At 39.5% G+C, this 21826-nt stretch overlaps 1 long non-coding RNA gene across 1 annotated transcript; it reads right to left on the reverse strand.

Moving 5' to 3' along the window:
- On the reverse strand, window positions 2777-9533 carry LOC106508640. Its single transcript, XR_002341818.1, has 3 exons — window positions 8334-9533; window positions 5710-5800; window positions 2777-4738 (listed from the first exon to the last, which is right to left on the reverse strand). It is a non-coding gene; the product is annotated as an uncharacterized LOC106508640 (long non-coding RNA).

Consider the following 21826-nt stretch of genomic DNA (forward strand, 5'->3'; position numbering starts at 1 on the left):
AACAGCTTTACTCATAACAGCCCCCAAATGGATACAAGCCAAATGCTCATCAATAGGCAAGTGGATAAACCAAGGGTGGTATATTCATAAAATGGAATACTACTCAGAAGGAAAAAGAAAGAACAAGTTAACAGATATATGCAACAACATTGATGAGTCTCAAATAGTTCATGCTAATTTTAAAAAGCAGACCAAAAAGAATACAGGCTATTTGTAGGAAATTCTTGAAAAAGTAAAACTAATCTATCATGTAAGAATGTAAATCACTTGCCTGAGATTAACAGTGGAGAGAGGGCTGTAAAGGACATTAGAAAGGCTTTAAGGGGGCAGATGCTTATATCTTGTAGTGATGTGCATTTGTCAAGGTTGTACATTTAGGAAGGGTATATTTTATTGTATGTAAAATATAGCTCGATATAGTTTTTTTTAATAGAGACTTTCATAGGAAAAACACTGAAAACAGTATATTTAAATGTATATTTTACAAAAGGAGGGATCTGAGGGTATATCATTGAAATTTTTTATTTTTATTTTTCACATACATGTCCACTTTTGTTACAACTTAAGATGGCTGGTAAAGGCATCCTGGTTGACAGGGTAAGAAAAGTGAAGAAGTCACCATGAAATCAAAACGATTCCTGTTAAGCTTCTGAGCTGGTACAGAAGCATTGGCCCTTGTGAACATAAAAAGTAGTGTCTGGAGATGCAATGTCACAAAAAATAAAACCCCAAAGGTGGGGGAGGTGGTGAAAGGAGGATGGTGCTAACATTGACCTGGCTCCTTTACTGGGAATCCTCGTTATCTTCTTCTGTGTTTATCCAGTGCTGTATTTAGAAAAGATTAAATCAAAACTGTGAAATTAAAACATGATGAGTGACAGTTGTGAGAGACAACAGCTGTGGCATTAGATTTTCGTCATGTCAGGCCTGAGATCTGTATTTCAGGTCACTTTTTTCCATTGGCACTGATCCCAAAGGACAAGAATTGTCTTTCTATTGGCTATTTTCTAACCCACCTGTTACCTCCATGGAGTAAAAGATTAACAGGGTTTCGATAGAAAGTGAGCCATTTTGGGGTTCTGGGTTGAATAGGGTCTTCATAGAGCACTTATCCTCAGAGTTTAAGCAAAACATTATCTATTGTTATCAGCAATAATAATCATAAGTGTTGTATTCACATTTTAAGTAGAGAAAACCTTTTGAATCACAGTACATGCTTCAAATGTACATACACAGGAGTTGAACAAATATTTATGCTTTTTTTCAGTTATATGAAACATTTTTTGAAGTAGTTCTACATAATATATAGTCAAATAAATCTAAAGTAACTAGAGAATTCAAAGCATAAAGGGAATTTACCTTACTTTTTCCCCTTCTTGATAAATGCATAATTTCCTAGTCATGAAACCATCCTCTTTTACAAAATAATTGATAAATGGTTAAATATCAATATTTAGATAAGCTAACTGTGGTACAATGGAATATTATCAGCAATAAAAAGGAACAAACTAATGATACATGCAAGAAAATAGATGAACCTTAAATGCATTATGCTAAATGAACGAGGCTATATACTGGCTGATGATATAACGTATTCTGGAAAAGGACAAACTGTATGTAGAGAAAACAGATCAGTCAGTGCCAGGGCTAGGATGGGGGAGGGTAGGATTTGACTTATTTAAAAAGTTTGTGAGAGAGTTCCCATCATGGTGCAGTGGAAACGAATCCGACTAGGAACCATGAGGTTTCAGGTTCCATCCCTGGCCTCGCTCAGTGAGTTAAGGATCGGGTGTTGCCGTGAGCTCTGGTGTAGGCCACAGACGTGGCTCCAATCCCACGTTGCTATGGCTGTGGTGTAGGCCAGCAACTGTAGCTCCAAATAGACCCCTAGCTTGGGAACCTCCATATGCCATGGGTGTGGCCCTAAAAACAAAAATAAAAACAAAAAAAAAGAAAGAAAAAGAAATAAATAAGAAGTTTGAGAGTACTTTGAGGAATGATGAAATTGTTCTGTGTTTTGATTGTGACAGTGATTTTATGTCTGGATATATTTGTCAAATCTCGCAGAACTGTGCATTATAAAGGCTAAAAATTACTGCATATAAATTATACCCTAATTTTAAAAAGAAAAAAATCAATATTTTCATAGAACTATTTACAAAGAAAACATGTTTTAATGAGAAGGAGCTGTTAGTTGTTGTCACAAGTATTGCAGATATAAAAATCCTCCTTAGACTCTCAGTATATAAAATGAGTCATCAGGCTGTTCTATTAATAGAAATTGAACTGTGTGAACAGCAATATTTTAGTAAGGATATAAATCTTATAAAGAACAGTAGATATCATTGTGAATTTTGCTTGGTTGTGGTTTTTGTGGGGTTTTTTTTTGGTATCTGTATTTAGATATAGTAAGTATAAGAGGTATTGTATATTTGAATTTTGCTCTTTCACATTTGCAAAATTAAGACACTTGATTGAAAGGAAACCAGGAACTTTCCACAAATAAATTACTCACATTTCATTTTAGAATGCTCTATAAATGTTTTTTTTTTAATTTTTAAAAAATTTTTTAATTTTTTTGTCTTTTTTGCCATTTCTTGGGCCGCTTCCGTGGCATATGGAGGTTCCCAGGCTAGGGGTCCAATCGGAGCTGTAGCTGCCAGCCTACGCCAGAGCCACAGCAACGCAGGATCCGAGCCGAGTCTGCAGTCTACACCACAGCTCACGGCAACGCTGGATCGTCAACCCACTGAGCAAGGGCAGGGATCGAACCCGCAACCTCATGGTTCCTAGTTGGATTCGTCAAACACTGCGCCATGACGGGAACTCCTAAATGTTTTTTAATTACCTTTATAAATTGTTTAAGGTGGATCGATTACTTTGTGCATATAAATACTGGTTCTCCAGCCTAAAAATGTATTTACACATCTATTTATTCATCCTTCTATTGTAATCTAACATCACTCTTATTAGCAATCTTTCTTCCGAAAGGATCACTTTAGTAATATTTTGTGGGGGTGCCATTTAGGACAATATCTGGAAGTAAAAATCAGGAAGAAAGTAAAACCTACTCCTCCTGATCACTTTTCCTTTTTATGCTAATGGTACTATCACTCTGAGAGCCAACTCAGGCTTAAAACCTAGTAGACAGTTTTGATCCTTTGCTCTTTGTTCTTCCTACATCCAGTCGTTTGCCATGTTATTAGCCTCCTACATCTGCTTCATTCTTGGTGGTGCCCCAAACTGAACGTGTGCATGAGCCAAGGAAGATATTAAAAAAAAAAAATGCAGGTATCTTGGCATATCTCAAAGGTGCTGAATCAGTATCCCTAGGTAGAGCCCAGGAATTTGTACTCTTTGAGAGCTTCCCTGGAAAATGCAGAAAGCTGTGTATTTGCAGCACCTGGAGAGTCTCTCTTCTCAGACACTGAGGGATGTAAGATGGATCACAATGAAAAGTGGGACAAAAACATCCAGATAAAGTTTCTGTAGAGAGCAGTGGACCACAATGAACAGTGCTCCCCATTTCCCTACTTCTAGCCATCTAGCTCAAAACATGAGAAGAATATTCATGGCGTCTTAATGTAACACAATTGTTCAAGAATTTTTTTTAGTTCAGTGTCAAACCTGAACCTCAGAATAGTTAACACAAATGTTATCAATCTCAATAAGGTAAAAGGAAACATGACGGCATTTAACAGGTACTAAGAGAAAAAAAAAAAAAAGGTGACCAAATTCAACAGGTATTAAGAGAAAAGAAAGATGAAGAAAAGATGGGGAACATACACCCTCTTCTCACAAAGTAAATATTCATATTATCTGTGACTGATACAAAATTTTTTTGAGTCTTAAATATTTTACTTAATGTCTTAGTTTGTGTAAGAGAGCTAAATCCACCCATCATAAACAGGAAATCACTGGATAATGTAGTTCCAGGCATAAATGTCACACTTCTTTGCCTTAATCAAAAACCGTTGAAAAATTATACTTAAGTACAGAATTCTTACCACAATATTCATGATTCACTATAATTCTAAAATAGCTATTTTGGTGGCTTATTCTCCCTGTGTGCTCCCTACCCCAGCCAAACGAAACCATATTTACCATGCCACCATTGGAACAAGTGTATGATAGAAGGGGGCTGATGCACCTTGACCAAATTAAATCCCATCAGCCGAACTCAAAAGACAGACATTTAGTGTTGGCCAGTATAAAAGCTTTGGGCTAATCTTTGCTTACAAAGAAAAGAAAAGATCACATTTACAAAGAAAAGATCACATTTGCCCTGTTTCTATTGTGCCACTTAGACCCCTGGTAAAACAGCTCTAATTAGAAACTCTGGAGTACTTTTCTTTAATCTCCTTAATACTGCAAATATCATAAAAACCACAATGAGGAATTGGAGGCAACATAAAGAAGATGATTGGTGCCTGCAATTAGCATAACAAAAGTGATTGTCTCTTTTGCACCCCTTGGCAATTTGGATGGTTCAGAAGGGAAGAATGACTCAGCTTAAAATACAGAGCAATGATGAGAGCTGGAAAAATCAATTGAAATAAGTTAGAGAAGAGCCTCATTCATTACATTTCTAGAATATGTATTTTATTTATCATGAATCCAGAGTACCGTTTCAGATAGGCTTGGCAGGGCAATATGTGTCCTCTCCATCAGTCTTTTCATAGTAGTTAGGTCCTTTTGTCTGTAGGCAACAGAAAACAACTGGGGCTAACTTTAGGCTCTGTAAAAAAAAAATTAACATTGAATTATAATAAAATAATAGAAAATGGTGATCTAAAAAGAATAAGTTAAAAACAAACATTGCAGTTTTACATTTTTAAATAATTTAATATTTAAAAAAATACTGAACAGCTCTCAGGACAAAAGGAAGAGTTAAGCAGTTGGGACTTGTGAAGACTGTAACTAGGATTACTCTGGGATTCTCAACAGTGAAACCAATAGACAAAAACACCTGGTTGTTGTCTTCAAGCGCTACCACTGAAATGACTCAGCTTCGATCACTTTCTACATTTTGGAGACTCACCCAGATTTCAGTGTGCAGGACAGAAAGAAAAGAGTCATGTGTTTCAGCCTTGGGAGGAAGAGGGAAGGGAAACACTGTGGTTATTGCCAGTCCTGCACAAAAATGTTGGAGAGGATGACTAGGGCATTCTCTAAGGAAAGAGGGAAAATGAATGCTGAGCAAACAAAACCAGGTGCCCACTACAAACTGTCAAGGGCTTTTAAAAAGACATTACCTTCTTGGCTGCCTCTCTGGTACTATTCTTATCCTCTTCTGTGGTTATAAGGATTCCCTTCACTTTTTTGCCCTGATCTTAAGGTATTTTCAGTTTGCCTATCACTGTGGTTATACTTCTAGCTATAATTATTTTTTTCCTTTATTTTAGGGCTTAATTTTATGGTCAAGCTACTCTTTGTGGGTAGAATCTTTTCTGACCCTGTACCATCAATAGATTAAAACAAGTAAGATTTTGTATATTTGTCCAGAAGTATTTCATAGCTTGATAATCATAATTAAAATGGGATCAGGTTATAAAATCTGATCAGGTTATTTTAAAATAATACTTAATTTTTATGTTATTTTTCACATAATGCATTTCTACTTATGGAAAACAGAATTTCCCCATCTTCCTATTGTGGTTTGAATTGTGTCTTCCAAAGAGATTATGTTGAAGCCCTAACCCTTCTTACCTGTGAATATGACCTTATTTACATCTTGGTAGATGTAATTGAGTGAGCATGAGCTCTTTAGGGTGAGCCATAATCCATTTTGATAGGTGTCCTTTAAGAAAGAAATGAAAAATCAGAGACACACAGGGAGAATATGCCATGTGATGATAGGGACAAACATAGGAGAGATGCAGCTGTAAAACAAGAAACACCAAGTATCCATGGCTATCACTAAAAGCTAGGAGGGATCCTACTCAGTCTCAGGGAAATCATGGCCCTGCTAATGCTTGATTTTCTATTTCTGGCCTCCAGAGCTGCAGAAGAATAAATCAACAAATTTCTATTGTTTTAAACCACCTAGTTTGTGGTACTTTGTTACAGCAGCCCTAGGGAACCAATATATCCCACTTCTTATTTCTTCTCTTTTCCTCTACCAGCCCCCCTTTATAACCCTTATTATTATCATAAGACAGCACTTCCCAAATTCTAACACACATACCGATCACTTGGGGATCTTGCTAATGTGTTAATTCAGTAGTTGTGGATGTGGCCTGAGAGTCTGCATTTTTATTTTGCTTTTTGGCCACGCCTGACACATATCAAATTCCCTGGCCGGGGATCTAGTCCAAGTCGCAGCTGCAGCCTATGCCACAGACACACTGGGTGTCTCAGCAGCAACCCTAGCCACTGCAGATAAAATGCCAGATCCTTAACCTGCTGCTCCACAGAGGGAATTCCTATGCATTTCTTAACAAGTTCCCGGTGACCTCTATGCTGCTGGTCCAAAAACCACACCAGAGCAAGGCTCTATAAGAAAGTAGGCAAGGAGCTATCTCTGTCAGGTGTGTTTCAGATCTAGGCTTTTTGCCACAATGCTAATAGTGATAAGTGAAAACACTTATCTTTGTAAGATGAAAAGAAAATGAGTAAACAAAATATCCAAGAAAAAGAATAAGAACATTTTCAAAATAAACTCCCTGATTATTCTCTAGACATCTGCCATGCTCCCTACTCCTTCCCCTCAAAATACTTAAAATTTAAAGATTTCAAACTTACTTTTGGAAGAAGTGAACATATCAATATAATGGCATGTTGACATTTTATGTGGTCACTTTTAACATTCCTTTTTTTTTAATGGTGATTTCAAAAGTAAACAGTGCAGACTGGGAGATAAATGAACACTGTATTAGAATAACACAGCCCAACTACCCTGCACTACCTTGCAGAAATGACATTTCTATTGTACTTGGGAATAATGGCCTTTTGCAAAGGTGCAGACTAACTTTCAGAGCTTTTCAAATTACCTGTTCTTGGGCTTCACCTTCAGAGAGTGTTTCTTTAGGCCTACCTAGTGTCTGGTCCAGGAATTAGAGTGTGTTAGGGATCTGTGGAAAACTCTGATGCAAAGTCAGGTTTGGGAAATACTGGTATGAAATAAGAAAGTTAACAGGTACTTCATTTAATCCTATACCTGAATGTCTAATTATAAAGAAAAAAATCTGTCTGTATTGATATACTGTTAAAGCAAACACAATATTATATAGAAAACTAATTTTAGAAATATGATTGCTTGACATCAGAATGTCAATATCCATTTTAGAACAAAGCGATCTTGATTGTAAGGATTTCTCCTAGTCTTCAGAGAATGTCTCCCACCTTCATCCTCTACCTAGTTTGCAAACCCTTATGCGCTGCTTAATTAAGATCAATTTCCAGGTCCTAGCCCAAAACATTCCAAGTCTGCAGCTTGGAGTGGGGTCTAAGAACCTGCTTTTTTTTTTTTTTTTTGCCAAATATTGCCTGAACATGCAGGTGGTCCTTGGGCTACAGATGGAGAAATAATGCCTAACTATTGCTCTCTGCACTGGACCCTGCAAAGCAAGAAATTAGCATGGCCGCCCAAGAATCTGGCTATTAACAATCTAAATCTATCCCAGGACCTTGCAAAGGGTAGCCACAGACTGAAAAGGAGCATGGCATTTAATCAGCGACTGAGATGGAAGATAAGGACATCTTTTTGAAGTGTTCCCCAGTTTTTGCAGAAAGCCACTCAAGGCCCACACAAGTTCCAACCTGATTTGCGTCACCGCAGTCGTGGTTTTGTGCCAAGGCTGGTTATTAAACATATTGAAAAGATAACCTCCCAAATGCGGAACAAAATAAGATTCGAGCTTGGGACAAGAGAAGCAAAATCTGAGTGGAGGTCATCTCTAAGTCACTGTGGAAGGTCGTTAGAGAATTGTTCCAACAAACCTTTGAAAGAATTTGACCAGTGGACTATTTAACTCTTCAAGTCAAAGAAAGCAAAGCCAGTTTGTTCCCTGTTTGATCAGGATTCAAAAGCTATAAAATCTGTCCTGTTCTGATTAAAGCAGACGGTTCCACGTGCAGGGTGCAGGAAAAGACGGGAGAGCAGGCGTCTGCGAGGGCAGGCGGAGCTCTCAGACCGGGAAATCCACTGGCAGAGGGAGCGGTGAGTCAGCGCTGAGTCATGCCCGGCGCTACGTGCCGGCCAAGGCGCCCCAGCCTGATTCGCAGCAGCTCAGTCAGCGGAGCTCCGGGCTTCCTGGCAGACTCTGCCCGCGCCGCGGACGAGGCTCGTGGCCCCCAGGTCCCCACCCTGACCCCCGCGGTCACACACTCACTGGCCTGCACGCACAGCCTCCTCCTCACTCCAGCCAGGTGACAGCTAGGCTTTAGCACCGAGGTAGAGTCACAGACGACACTTGATGACAGAGCTCCGGCGGATGCTTCAATCCCATGTGTTTCCTCGAGACTGAGATTTCAGTTGCTCTGGCTTTTTAGGTGTTTGTTAGGTTTTTCATTTCTTTTCTTTTCTTTTTCTTTTTTTTTTTTTTTTCTTTTTTTCCTTTTTCCTGGAAGGGCAGAAACACGCTGATCTTTTTATAGTTTCCAGTATTTTAAATGAAGCACAGGAAGAATGGATTAATAAAACATGTGTTAAAAATTATGTATCAAATGGTCACACTGCTTTAGGGTCTAAAATGAGTACAGCATGACTACAGTTAGAGCTTTGAATGCTGGGTAACTGGAGAAAAAGACTAACTCATTCTGTTCTGATTTGCTTTTGGTTAAGAAATTATCTTTGCCGGTTTATCCAGTCACCTTTCTAAAAACTAAATTATGTTGAAGACTGGAGATGTAATTGATAGCAGTTTGATATGGGGTTACCAAAGAAAGGAGAGCAATGTCCTTGTGCATCCTGTTACCTAACTAATATCCCACTGTCCTAAGGTACAGATGACACTTTGTTGATCTTACAAAATATTATGGCAATGGTTACATCTATGCTGAAAGTTGATAGCAGATATTATGTCATTAACTGTAACTGGTCAATGAGATTGCCCTGGTGCAGATGGGGTAATTGTTATTTCGGGGCAGTATGAGGCTGATTTTGAAGACAGAGTTAGACTAGGTCTTTAGAAGCTGTTGTGCCAGCTGTTGCCAGTTGTTCTGCTTCTTCAGGAGAATTATATCCCTCCTTATCCCTGTGTGCGTGTGAGATGATGCAAAACATTTGAGTGTTCTTGTATTTTGACAGCTTTTCTTGCAGGGAAGGAGACTGAAGTAATTAGAGGTTGAACTGACTCACCAAGGTTACAGAGAAGCATGACAATGCAATTTTTTAAAAGGAGGGAAAAACCACCAAACTGAAAAAAATAAGGAAACATGAAAATGTGAACAATGGTGAGAGCCCAGTAAAGCAAAATGAGTAATATGGACCAAAAATGGAATCCAATAGACTTGAACTATTCATAACCAGGGATATACTTATGTGCTAGGTTTTTTAAAAAGCACGTTAAATTATTCTTATATAAAATATCTAGGAGTTCCCTTGTGGTACAGTAGGTTAAGGATCTGGCATCACTGAAGCAGCTAAGGTGGTTGCTGTGGTGCAGGTCCCATCCATGGCCTGGGAAATTGCATATGCTGCAGGCCCAGCCCTCCCCTCACCAAAAAAAAAAAAAAATCTAAAATTTTAACTAAGCATATACAGATCTGTCTCTGCTTACAATGGGGTTATGTCCCAAATAAACTCATTGTAAATTGAAATTATCATAAGTCAAAAAATGCATGTTATACACCTAACCTACTGCACACCATAGCTCAGCCTAGCCTACCTTAAACATGCTCAGAAAGTTTACATTAGCCTACAGTTGGGCAAAATCATATAACACAAAGTCTATTTTATAACAGTGTTGAATCTCTCATTAATGTATTACATGCTGTACGGAAGGTGAAAAATAGAATGGTTGTATAGGTTGTTCACCCTGGTGATCATGTGGTTGACTGGGAGCTATGGCTCACTACCTCCGCCCTTTGTCACAAAGGAATAGCTCACGTGCTCCGGAAAGATGAAGATTCAAAAATTTGAAGTATGGTTTCTACTGAGCATGTATTCCTTTCCCACCACTGTCAAAAAATCATTAATTTGAACCATCATAGATCAGTCTATACATCATTTAATGTTTAAAAAACTGTGTCTGGTTCTGAATTTTTTTTTTTTTTTTAGGGCTGTGCCCATGGCATATGGAGGTTCCCAGGCTAGGGGTCGAATCAGAGCTACAGCTGCCAGCCTACGCCACAGCCACAGCAATGCCAGATCCAAGCTGCGTCTGCAAACCACATGGCAACGCTGGATCCTTAACCCACCGAGCAAGGCCAGGGATGGAACCTGGAACCTCATGGTTCTTCGTCAAATTCGTTTCTGCTGCACCGTAATGGAAACTCCTGGTTCTGATTATTTTTAACTTATCCATATTGATACTACCTCGGCACTTATGGGGTCGTCCAAACTTTGAAATCCAAGTTCACTTTATAACATTGTGAACTTGGGCTATTTACTTAGCTTCACTAAATCTTAGCTTCACTTCCTCCTCTGTGAAATGGAGATTAAAATCACTACCTCATGGGCTTGTTAGGCAGGATTAAAAGATCTGATGCCTATAAAAGATTTAGCACAATACCAGGCACATAAAAAAGGAAAAAAACTGCTTCAATAAATGAATGCTTGCATCCTGTTGTCCTTATTGTTGAACTTGATTAAACTATAGATTAGGTCACAAAGAGGTTGTGTTTTATACAAATCCTAAAACTAGTAAAGGCTTTGGGAAAATGCATCACAAACCTGTTGGTTTAGTGGCCTTAGGCAAGATCTTTGAGTAAGATTGTAAAACGGCTGGATGAGGGTTTAATGTTCTTTGATTATGAGAGGAAAGTTAAAAGAGAAATAAGGCAAATCTAAAGCAAGAGAAAGCCTACAATCACCTGTTGGCCAGAAAGGTGATACAAAATAGTCAAGCTAGAGCCCTTTTCCTCTGTCCACAGAGAGAACAACTTGACAGAATAGTATAGCAGTCATTAAGCAAAGAGAATATAACATTGGTCCTTTAAATTATTAATCAACTTCTGTGACGTGGTAATTTGTTGTTTTGTGGAGACAAAAATTTGGTTCTTTCCAGGTGTAAAGTAATGGGCTTAGCTATTAATGGAGGTTATGGACCAATTAGTCACTCCAAGCCACTCTGAGTCCTCTACTCATGAGAGGCAACAGTCATTCTCTTGAAAAAAATAAGACAAATGTTTCTTTTAGAATTACCCTAAAATAAAGCAACTGTTTTGTAACTGATCATAGTCTCATATTTACAGAATCAAGAGGTGAATGTGGCCACTAAAGCTAGTGCATTTTGTGACAATTTACTCACTCTAATATATTTTCATTTACTTCCTTTATCTGAAATCTTCAGTACTAGATCCTGGAGACTAACAACAACAACAACAACAAAAGACAAAAGAGACAGACAGGGCCTAATCACAGAGGTTATATGGAAGGAAAACAGACATTTCAAAAAGTTAAAAAAAAAAAAAAAAAACTAACCAATTCAATAAGTATCAAAAGGTGATAAGTGCTAGAAAGGAAATTTCATAGGCTGCCATCTAGAATCCCAGAGGGAAATTATTATGTAAGATCAAAGAAGACCTTTCAGGAGTTGTCACTCTGGCACAGTGGATTAAGAATCTGAATGTAGGAGTTCCCGTCGTGGCGCAGTGGTTAACGAATCCGACTAGGAACCATGAGGTTGCGGGTTCGATCCCTGCCCTTGCTCAGTGGGTTAACGATCTGGTGTTGCTGTGAGCTGTGGTGTAGGTCACAGACGCGGCTCGGATCCTGTGTTGCTGTGGCTCTGGCATAGGCCAGCAGCTACAGCTCCGATTCAACCCCTAGCTTGGGAACCTCCATATGCCGCAGGGAGCGGCCCAAGAAATGGCAAAGAGACAAAAAAAAAAAAAAAAAAAAAAAAAAAAGAATCTGAATGTAGTGGCTTAGGTCGCTGCGGAGGTGCTTGTTCAGTCCCTGGCCTGGCACAGTGGGTTAAAGGAACCTATGTTGCCATAACTGTGGTGTAGGTTACAGCTGTGGCTCGGATTCAATCCCTGGCCAGGTAACCTCCATATGCCATGTGTATGGCCACAAACAAAAAAAAACAAAACAAAACAAAATGAAGAAGAAGAAGACTTCTCAGAGAAGATGACATTTAAGCTGCAGTTTGAAGGGTAATAAGATTTCACAAAGTTGGGGGAATAACAGCTCAGATAGAGGGCATGGCAAGCACAAAGACCTTGTGTCTGGAAGCACTTTGTCTGGTTCAAAGAACAGCAAGGGAGAGGATGAATTGCAAGAGAACAGGTTTGAGAGGTCAGATTCTACAGCACCTTGAAGGCCATAGCAAAGAGTTTAGATTATATGCTCAGTAAAATTGGCAGCCATTGAAATGTTTTCAGCAAGGAAGAATTCCATGATGTAGTTCACTCTATCAGAAGACTGTTACAGTGGGAAATGCATCACAGGGATCAGGAATAAAATGGAGTTGCCTTTAGCATTGGTACAACAATAGATAATAAAGACTGATATTGGGGCAATGGAAATAAAGAGAAGTGTAAGATCCCAAGATACATGCTTGAGGCAGAAGAGCCAGTAAGCTGATAGATTGGAATGAGTCAAAAGCCAAAGGAATCAGAGATGACCTGTACTTTTTGGGGTACTGAATTTGGGGTGTCACAATGTCTTGGTATTGTTTCCCTGCCAGTATTTAAAGTAGAGAATACTGAAATGTGTGTGCTCCTGTATACACACACATACACACTTGTGAAAACTCCCACTGCCACAGAAGTTCATGCTGAGAGGACTGGGTTTGACATAAGGAATGGTCGAGCCAGCTTAAGTGAATGCCCCACCCTCAATGGTGTTTGTCTCTACCTCTGCACTTTTGCCTAGGCACATAAAGTTTCAAGGCACATAATGTCCTCCCCTCCCCTCTCTGTGTATTCAAAAATCCAGTTCAAAATTCATGCACAAGTAAAGTCCTATTTTTTCTCTATGACGCCATCACTAACATTCAAGTCAAAAGGCTCTCACCGAGTCCAGTCTGTACTCGAACTTTGGCCTCATTGTGTGGCTATACCATAGTTTACATGTCTCATAACTCTCTATATAAATGTCTCTCCAGCTAAACTTTAAATCCTCTAGAGACCAGAGAGATTTTCACATGCCCATTTTAACACCCACAATTTCCAGCAGCATGTTCTGAACATAGGAAGTGTTCAATAGTAATGCAATCACTGGCATTTTTCCATGGATGGAAACTTGGTGATCACCAAGTCTCAGTCCATATTTTGGTAAATGGATTAGGTCACAAAGAGATAGTCCTGTGTCCAGATCAGAGGATTCATAGAATGTTTGGGAATATACGTCACACACATGTAGGCTCAGTGACCTGAAGAGAGATCCTTTACTTCTGGGCCTCCATTTCCAATTTAAAAAAAAAGTGAAAGAGTTTATACCTTGTGAACCCAAAAGTTCTTTCAGGATTTCTCTTTCTCTCTCTTTTTAATTATTTTTCTAACCATGTTTTACTCTTTATTGTTATAAGCCAGATGCTGAAGTAAGCACTCTAGACTATTTTTTTCTTTAACTCTTATCAAGGCAACTTTGTGGGCTGAGGTAGTAGTATTCCCATTTTCCTATATCAGGAAACTAAGAAATAGGCAGTGTTAAGTAACTTGTCCAAGGTACTCAGCTAATAAGCAGCAGAAACAAAGTGGATTAGACTCCAGGCCTGTCCAGCTGCAGAGGATGAGATTTTCATCATAATGCTACTCTGCCTCATTTCTACAGTCTTCATTTTTACAGAGACTGAGAAAAGTTAGATATTTTACCCAGAACTTCGCATCTCAGAATTGGTGGAGCTAGGCCTGGATTCCAACAACACCGGCTCTCTTTCCTTTATATCATGCTTCAGGTATCTGTTTTATTAAAGAATGTTCAGAATGGGGTTGTTTTAGCCAATTTCAATGAACATACTGGTATCAACTATATAATTCAGCAGTGAACGTAATCAATTGTGTTTTTTGGATAAACAAATGAGTTTATCTTCTAGTTTAGAAAATTTTCCAAAGTACTGCTCTTCTTCACCAGTTCTAAGTAAAATTCAATGAAAAGGCAAGTATCTGATAGATTCCAGTAACCATTGTGGGAACCCCCTGGGGTGTGAGGAGTGGCCGTGGTCAGTATAGTACAGGCTCCAGCCTCTGTGGTGGTTTATTGAGAGAGGTAGAATATAAAGAATGTTTTCTATTAATCACATTGACAGAGAATGACCTAGTTCATATCATCTTTATCACCAATGAAAAGTACATGTGGCTCCCTGCCCTGAGTTCACATCAGGATGTGAATCACCCCAGAGTCCACTTCTCCCATGAAATGTGTAAAAGAAATAGCATGGACCCCCACCTGCAGGAGTTTTGTAATCTACTTTGGGAAACAAAGTCAAGAGGAGAGTTCTAGGGCCAAACAGGTCTATCCTTGACTATGTTTTGTCCCTTGAATAAGAGCCCTGAAATAATATTGCTGGGTGCTCTGGGAAGCCAGGCAATCCTGGACCCCACCTGGTGTCTTAGGCCTTTGGATCTCTTGGGTCTAAAGTTCATGAGGCCCACACTGAGGTGATCAAGGCCTTCTGGAAGGCCCTCTGTAAGAAAGACACAGATGTGAAGGGAAGCATCTCTATTAGAAGGATGATAATGGTGATGATCAAATCATATGTCCCAGCCAAGATATTCCTAGATCTACCCTGGGATTTTCCACAGCCAGACCAAAACATAAAGCTGGCACTTGTCCCAGTAGACCAGGGCTGGGTTCACGTCTCCTCGGCAATTCAACTAACCCCGAGGAAATTTGAGTAATGGTGAAAACACAGACTCTCCCATGGCTTCAAATGTCAGAGTGTTGCCCTTAGAGTTAAAAAAAAAAGATCCTTTGCAACTTTGTGTATGTTTTTCCCACAAGTGTACACAATATATGTTTTTATAAGTGTGACTGGAGGATGGTTCACCCATATTTCTAGAGGTGCTGTAAAGAAGACAGGAACTTCTGGGTAGCTTGAATAACATGTATATACCAAGGAACATTTACTCTTATAATAACTGTAAGAAGGCACAGTTGTGCGTATTAAAGTACTTGCCAAATGTTGACTTGCACACAAGTTTTCTTTTTAACAACATCATCAGGTGGAGTAAAAGATCTGTGCATGAGGGCAGGCCTAATTCAGGTGCCATCTGGCCACTTGCATCTGTCTTCTTTCACACGGCCAAGGCTTTGCCTCTGAACTGCACACTCTATAGGACAGAACCTCCTTTCTAATAGAAAAAGTTTGTTTTGTTGTGATTTATTTCAGGATGAGAAAGACAGAGACCCAAGTGAATTCTATGCCTGCCTTGAATAAAATCTAGAAGCCAACAGTGAAAATGCTATTATCCACACTTAACAAATATAGGGAATGGATGTAGTAAACAATAAACAAAACTGACTCACCATATGAATCAAACCAGTGCTGATTAATGATAATCACAACATTTGCATAGTGCTTTGTCCTTTAACAGTACAACAGTGCAAATTTCCAGCATACTCCATTGAGGCAAAGTGGCACAATATCATTAGCCCCCTTTTGTAAATAAACTACTGAGTCAAGAGATTGGAAGCTTTGAGGCACTCAGAGATCAAGCAAAGACTTAAAGCTGCCTCTTTTGCCAAAAATAGACTATTAGCCCCTGAGACTGTGTAGTTTTATTACCTGGGGACATAGTGATTTCTGCAGGTTTTATACTTTGATACCACTAGGGAGTGGAACTAGGCTTGCCTACCCATTCTTGGATAAGAGGTGTAGGATGATTAGGGCAGAGATGTGGAGAAGCATCCTGAATGCTTTGTCTAGTGAAATTTCCTTTCTTCAGAAGGGAGCAGCAGAGACATGGCATGGATATTGCTGCATTAAAATGTTGACGTAAAAACCTGTTTACTCTAGAAGGACAATACATTAATAAAACCACTGCCTGACCAAATCTCCGAAAGGAAGCTTTAGGATGCATAAAGCAGGTCTCTTCAGTGTGTGCTGGGTTGAAGTTCAAGGACACTATGTCTCTGATGAGCTTGGCAAAGAGAAAACCAAATGTGACCATTGGGGCCTTACTTCCTGATACATGATGGGGGTGAAGATGGGGAACACTTTCTGTGTCTAAAATTTAGATTTTTGTCTTGGCCCACAAGGAATTTTACCTCTAATTTCCCCAAATCTAGAGGCACATATACTCTCCCTCAGAACAAACTCTCAGAATTAAACAATAAACACAAATATATATAGGTAGGTGCACATTAAATATCATCACTGAAAGCCTGTAAATGAATGTCCCCTTTACCTCTAAGCATTTATTATCTTGGTAGCTGGATGTGCAATGCTGTGTGTACAACAGGTAATTAAATCCTACCAATCAAAAGTTCAGACTCATAGTCAAAATGAGCAAATGCACAGTGGTAATTATTATCATGGTCATAATAAATAACATTTATTAAGGGCTTACCAAATGCCAGATTTTAGAGTAACCTCTAGGCCTCATTTAATCCTCATAATAAACCTACAAGATACTATCAGTCCTAGTTTCACAGAAGCAGAATCTTGGATCAAAAAATTTGCCCAAAGTCATCCAGCTATTTGTTTGCCTCTAGGATTTATGATATTACAAAAAAAGGCACAGACACAGATATTTCTTTAGTCATGCATTTATGCATTGTGTGTATACACAATGGGCATGAAATTCCAGACACAGACTAAGGTATAGCATTTCTACCAAATTTGTCCTATAGACCCTTACTTGGGCCCTAGCCTGGCAGAAGCCTACAGCCTTGACTGGGAAGGTTCCTTTTCTGTTCAGATTCACACAGCCAACAACGAAACCTATGCTGAGACTGAAACAGTACAAGCTTTACTCAGTGGCCAGAGAATGGAGAAGGAAGAACTTAGTTTGCAGATTAACTTCTCAGCCCCACTCAGGCTGAGACGCAATGTATATATTGGAGGTTTCGAGGTTAAAAGGAGGGAACTGAGTAAGGACAGCGAGGAAAATTTATGATTTATCAGTCCTTGTAGACGCTCTTCTTGCCATTGTCATGGCAGTTGTCAAGGGTCATGATGCTGATGGGTGTGTTATACAGCATGCCAATGTATTACAATGAGTATATCATAACGTTCAAGGTCAACTGGAGGTCAGGTCTTCCACCATCTTGGGCCTAGTTGGTTCTAATTGGTTCTGGTGGACTCTTGTTTCTCATTTCTTCTTTATTTCATTTTTAAAAATTTAAAGTATAGTTGATTTACTTATCATATAGAAATGTGCAAATTTTGTGCTGTATAGCAAAGTGACTCAGTCATACATACATATACATTCTTTTTTTTTTCATTCTTTTTTGATATTATTTTCCATCATAGTCTATCCCAGGGGATTGGATACAGTTCCCTGTGCTATATAGTAGGACTTCGTTGATTATCCATTGTAAATGTAATTCATTTTTTGTTTCTGGTGGTTTCCTTTAAGACAAAGATAACAGTGTTCCACAGTTTGCCTGTTCCCTCAAAGAAGAGGACGAGTTAGAGCTGGAGGTTAACAGCCATGGTAACAGCATGTAGTTTTGTTTCTCTAACCCTGAACTTAGCCTAGTCCTATTTCTGCTGCCAGTGGAAAACTGCATTTTGCTAATTCGAAGTTCATTTTCTTTTGAGTAATTCTCACTTAACTCAGGATTACTCTTTATCTTTTCCCACCCCTTTTCTGGGGATGAGATATTGAAGAGAGGCATGTATATCATCCTGACATCTGGTGGTAATGGAGCCCTAGGTCTGCCATCATCTTCTATCCCTGCTGGCCTTGATTGAAGTAGAACCCAGTTGGCTTGGCCCTGATGGCCTCTGCTGCTGGTGCTCACAGTCCAAGATATAGAAGATGTCATCCCAGTATTTGGTATCCTCCTCATCCCACCCTAGGTTTCTTTGGGTCTTGTGGCTATTCTCAGCTGTCCCAGTGCTCTTCCAGAGAACCATGGGCTCTGGTGGGTCCTCCCCTGCCCTGGGTGAGGTGAGACCTCCCCTCAGTTATAACTACCCAGATCCTCCCTCATCCACTGTGCTCTGTTTCCTTGCTGGACATGACATTCCTCTGAAATATCTGGAGTCTCCTCTAGCCACACTCTAAGAATAGAGGCAAAAATCTCCCACATTCTCCATCCTCAGGCTTCCTACATCTTTATGGGACTCCTATTGCCCCCTCCCAGGGCCCAGGCACCAACCAGGTCTCCCTTTGCATGTCTGACTCCTTCCAGCTGGAAAAACATTTATCTCTTATCTTAATGTAAAGAAATTTCACAATTTTATCCACTTTTTAACAAAAGATTTGTTAAAGATTTTAAAAAAGATTTTTGGGGGAGGGCCACATTCGTGTCATATGGAAGTTTCCAGGCCAGGGATCGAATCCAAGCCACATTTGCAACCTATGCCATGTCTACAGCAATGTTAGATCCTTAACCTGATGGGTCACAGCAGGAATTCCCATTTTACCCACTCTCTGTCTTAGGATAGAAACTCTAGGGCTCTGGCTCCTTCAGGCTTTAGGTCTTATGGGGCTTAAAAGGCTCTTTATGTTCTTGAAGTGTTTGCTTTCAAGATGATTCTATCTACCTTAGTGTTTAGAAAAGTTATAGAGGACTTTAATTTAACCCTTTTACTCTAGTCTTTCTCCTCCCTCTTTCTGAGGCAGTATATTCCCCTAAACTACAGGTTGATGTAGGCAAACAAGAAAAATGCAAAAAACAAACCCTTAAAATTAAAATAGTAAATCATAATATTTCTGTACAGGGATATGTGTATTGTGTGAATAGTAATATTTTATAATTGTCTTCTATGACAGCAGTGTCTTAACCTCAACTTTCCCTGGAAATATGTGTCTTTTGTCATTTTTCAATGATATTCAGGATATATTACCTGTTACTAAAATGAAGGATGCTACGCTTTTATGATTTGAAATTTCACTTTCCTTAGCAGAAAACCAATTAAAATGTGTGAAAAGCATTATCTTCCTGTGTGTGAACAACTAATCAGCCTACCATTTTGCACATACATCCTAATTGCCTTTTGTGCCAAGAGCCATGCAAAAGTGAACCATAAAATTTTAGCCATTGGGAAGTTTCATTCCAGTTTCCTTTAAGTCATTGACATTTTCAGCTGAATCATGTTACCACAGTTGCACTCCCATGTTCCTTCCTGGCTGGTTAAATTTGGACTGATGCTGGATTCTGCTGGGCACTGAAAGACAAGTACCTGAATCCTGGCTGCGTGAGTTGTATCTGAGAACCAAATGTTCATTGTACCAGTGGCTATACCTCTGCTGCATGGCCCCAGTCCTGGACGCCACACCAGGAAGCTCTCCTCTGAGGTCATGCAGAGCCAGAGCATGGGGTAAGCCTGAGAGGGTTGGGAGGAAGACACATAGCACCTGCCCCTCCTCCAACTGCTGTCTGTGCACATGTTTGCTCAAAGAGAAGAGTGAGAGCTCATTTTTTGTAAAAAATAAAACAAAACCAAAAAAGCACAGATTTATAGAAACAAAAATATTTATACATAGTATATATATAGTACATATATAGTGTGTGTGTTTGTGTGTGTGTGTGTGTGTGTGTGTGTGTAGTGTGTGTTCAGAGCAAAATTCAGAAAAATACCAAGAGAGTGAGGCCACAGAAGGACAGCAGGTGGACTTTTATTTTTAATACTTTCAGTTCATACATCTCTGTGCTCTTCTGATTTTTTTCACCATAAGTACAGCCTACATTTTAATTGTCTATATACAGTTTATGAAAGCATATCAGTGCCAGCAGTATAAGGGAACAGGTCATGCCAGGAGAGGTCACGTGGGGAAGTGTTCCCTTCCTTGGAATGCAGAGTCCACTCCAAGAAGCACTGTTGTAGAAGCAGTTAGTTATGCAAAAGGAGCAAGAGAGAAACATGAGCGCTTTACTCCGAGTAATGATGAAATGAGTTTCCGGGAGAAGCTTTCAGGTACATGGTGGAAAGATGAGTTGAAATCTATGGGCTATAGCCTGATTCTTCTCCAGTACGCAACTCCCAAAACTGAGATAATAGACTCAGCACGTAAGTCACATCTTGGTTTTGTCTCAACAGCGTCTTTGCCCAGTCACCCAGAAACTCAGCATATTAATGAAATGAAGGATGTGTGGCAAGCCCAATTCCGCAGTTGGGACACAGCCCTGCCACACCTCCTGGTGACATGTGCCACTCCTGGAACACTGGGCCACTCCACCCTCTAACTTCTGGCTGAACTGGGGGTGTCCTGGATCCAGCTGAGAAGAGGCTTTAGTCCTGGTTTTCACACTTGAACTTTTGGTTCAGGAGCAAAAGCCAAAAAATGCAACCTACCCTGGGCAACAGCCAGTGTGTTGTTGCTGCCAGGCAATTCCTGGCTCCCTAGACCACCACCTCCCACTTTCTGGACCAAGAGGATACACCAGAGACCAATCTCCTGTGATTCAGGCCTTGCTGACAAATCACTGATCCAGCCGGTTTGCTTCCTTTGCTTGAGTTACTACCTGCTAATGAATTGCACATTTTGCAAAGTGTATTAATACTCTTAACACGGGCAAGATATGGAGGAAATTCATATAGCGTTTATTTTAAAAAGATGGCCTTTAGGGCTAGAAGAGTTTTAGGGAAGGTGGTATTTTATTTTTACTACTATATCTGCTCTAACAGATTTAAAACTTCATGTAAGTTGTGATTGATGTGATTCATCATATTATCATCATAATTCTAGCATGGTAGTTATTTTACAGAGGTATTAAATACATGGAATTTAAAATGCTGTGATCAGGCCACAGCTGTATGGGAAGATAATTCTTAATTATGCCGGTTGACTGTGACTTGAATAAACTAAATAAACATAGCTGTGGTACCTATTAATACAATGTGGTATAGTAAAGATGAGAAAAATCTAAGAATATTGAAAGAATATGCAGTGAAGGATTCTGCAATTATAATACTGACAGTTTCTCAAAGTTTTGCTTCTGGATCTGGCAATAAGACAGAATTCGCGTTTTATTTCCATATGATGTCTTCATGCCACTTTGTATTTAATTGGCACCATTACTTTTAAAAATTACTTCACACTGTCATTTTATTTTAGCTACATTTTGAAAATTGAGTCACAAAACTTTGGCTAAAGTTTACCAAATAAATGCTCAATAGAGACAAATTCCAGTCATCTCCTGACTCCAAACTAAATATGATGCATTTTATTTGACCCACCTGTCTCCAAGGCTGTCATTTCCAGACAATTATGTTTTATTACTGCTTTTCTTAATGCTGTTTTGAAATGTTATGTTTTTTCTTTCCTCCTCATTTACCTATTATCACTGAGCCATCTATACCATACCAGAAACGCTCAGCAGAGGTTGGAAAAACACATAGAAACTGGAGTTCCCATCGTGGCTCAGTGGAAACGAATATGACTAGTATCCATGAGGATGCAGGTTCAATCCCTGGCCTCACTTAGTGGGTTAAGGATCCAGCATTGCTGTGAGCTATGGTGTAGGTCACAGACCCAGCTCGGATCTGGTGTTGTTGTGGCTGTGGTGTAGGCCAGCTGCTGCAGCTCCAATTTGAACCCTATCCTGGGAACCTCCATATGCAGCCAGTGTGGTCCTAAAAAAAGCAAAACAAAACAA

This window comes from Sus scrofa, chromosome 2, assembly GCF_000003025.6.
Source record: "Sus scrofa isolate TJ Tabasco breed Duroc chromosome 2, Sscrofa11.1, whole genome shotgun sequence".
Classification (NCBI taxonomy): domain Eukaryota; kingdom Metazoa; phylum Chordata; class Mammalia; order Artiodactyla; family Suidae; genus Sus; species Sus scrofa.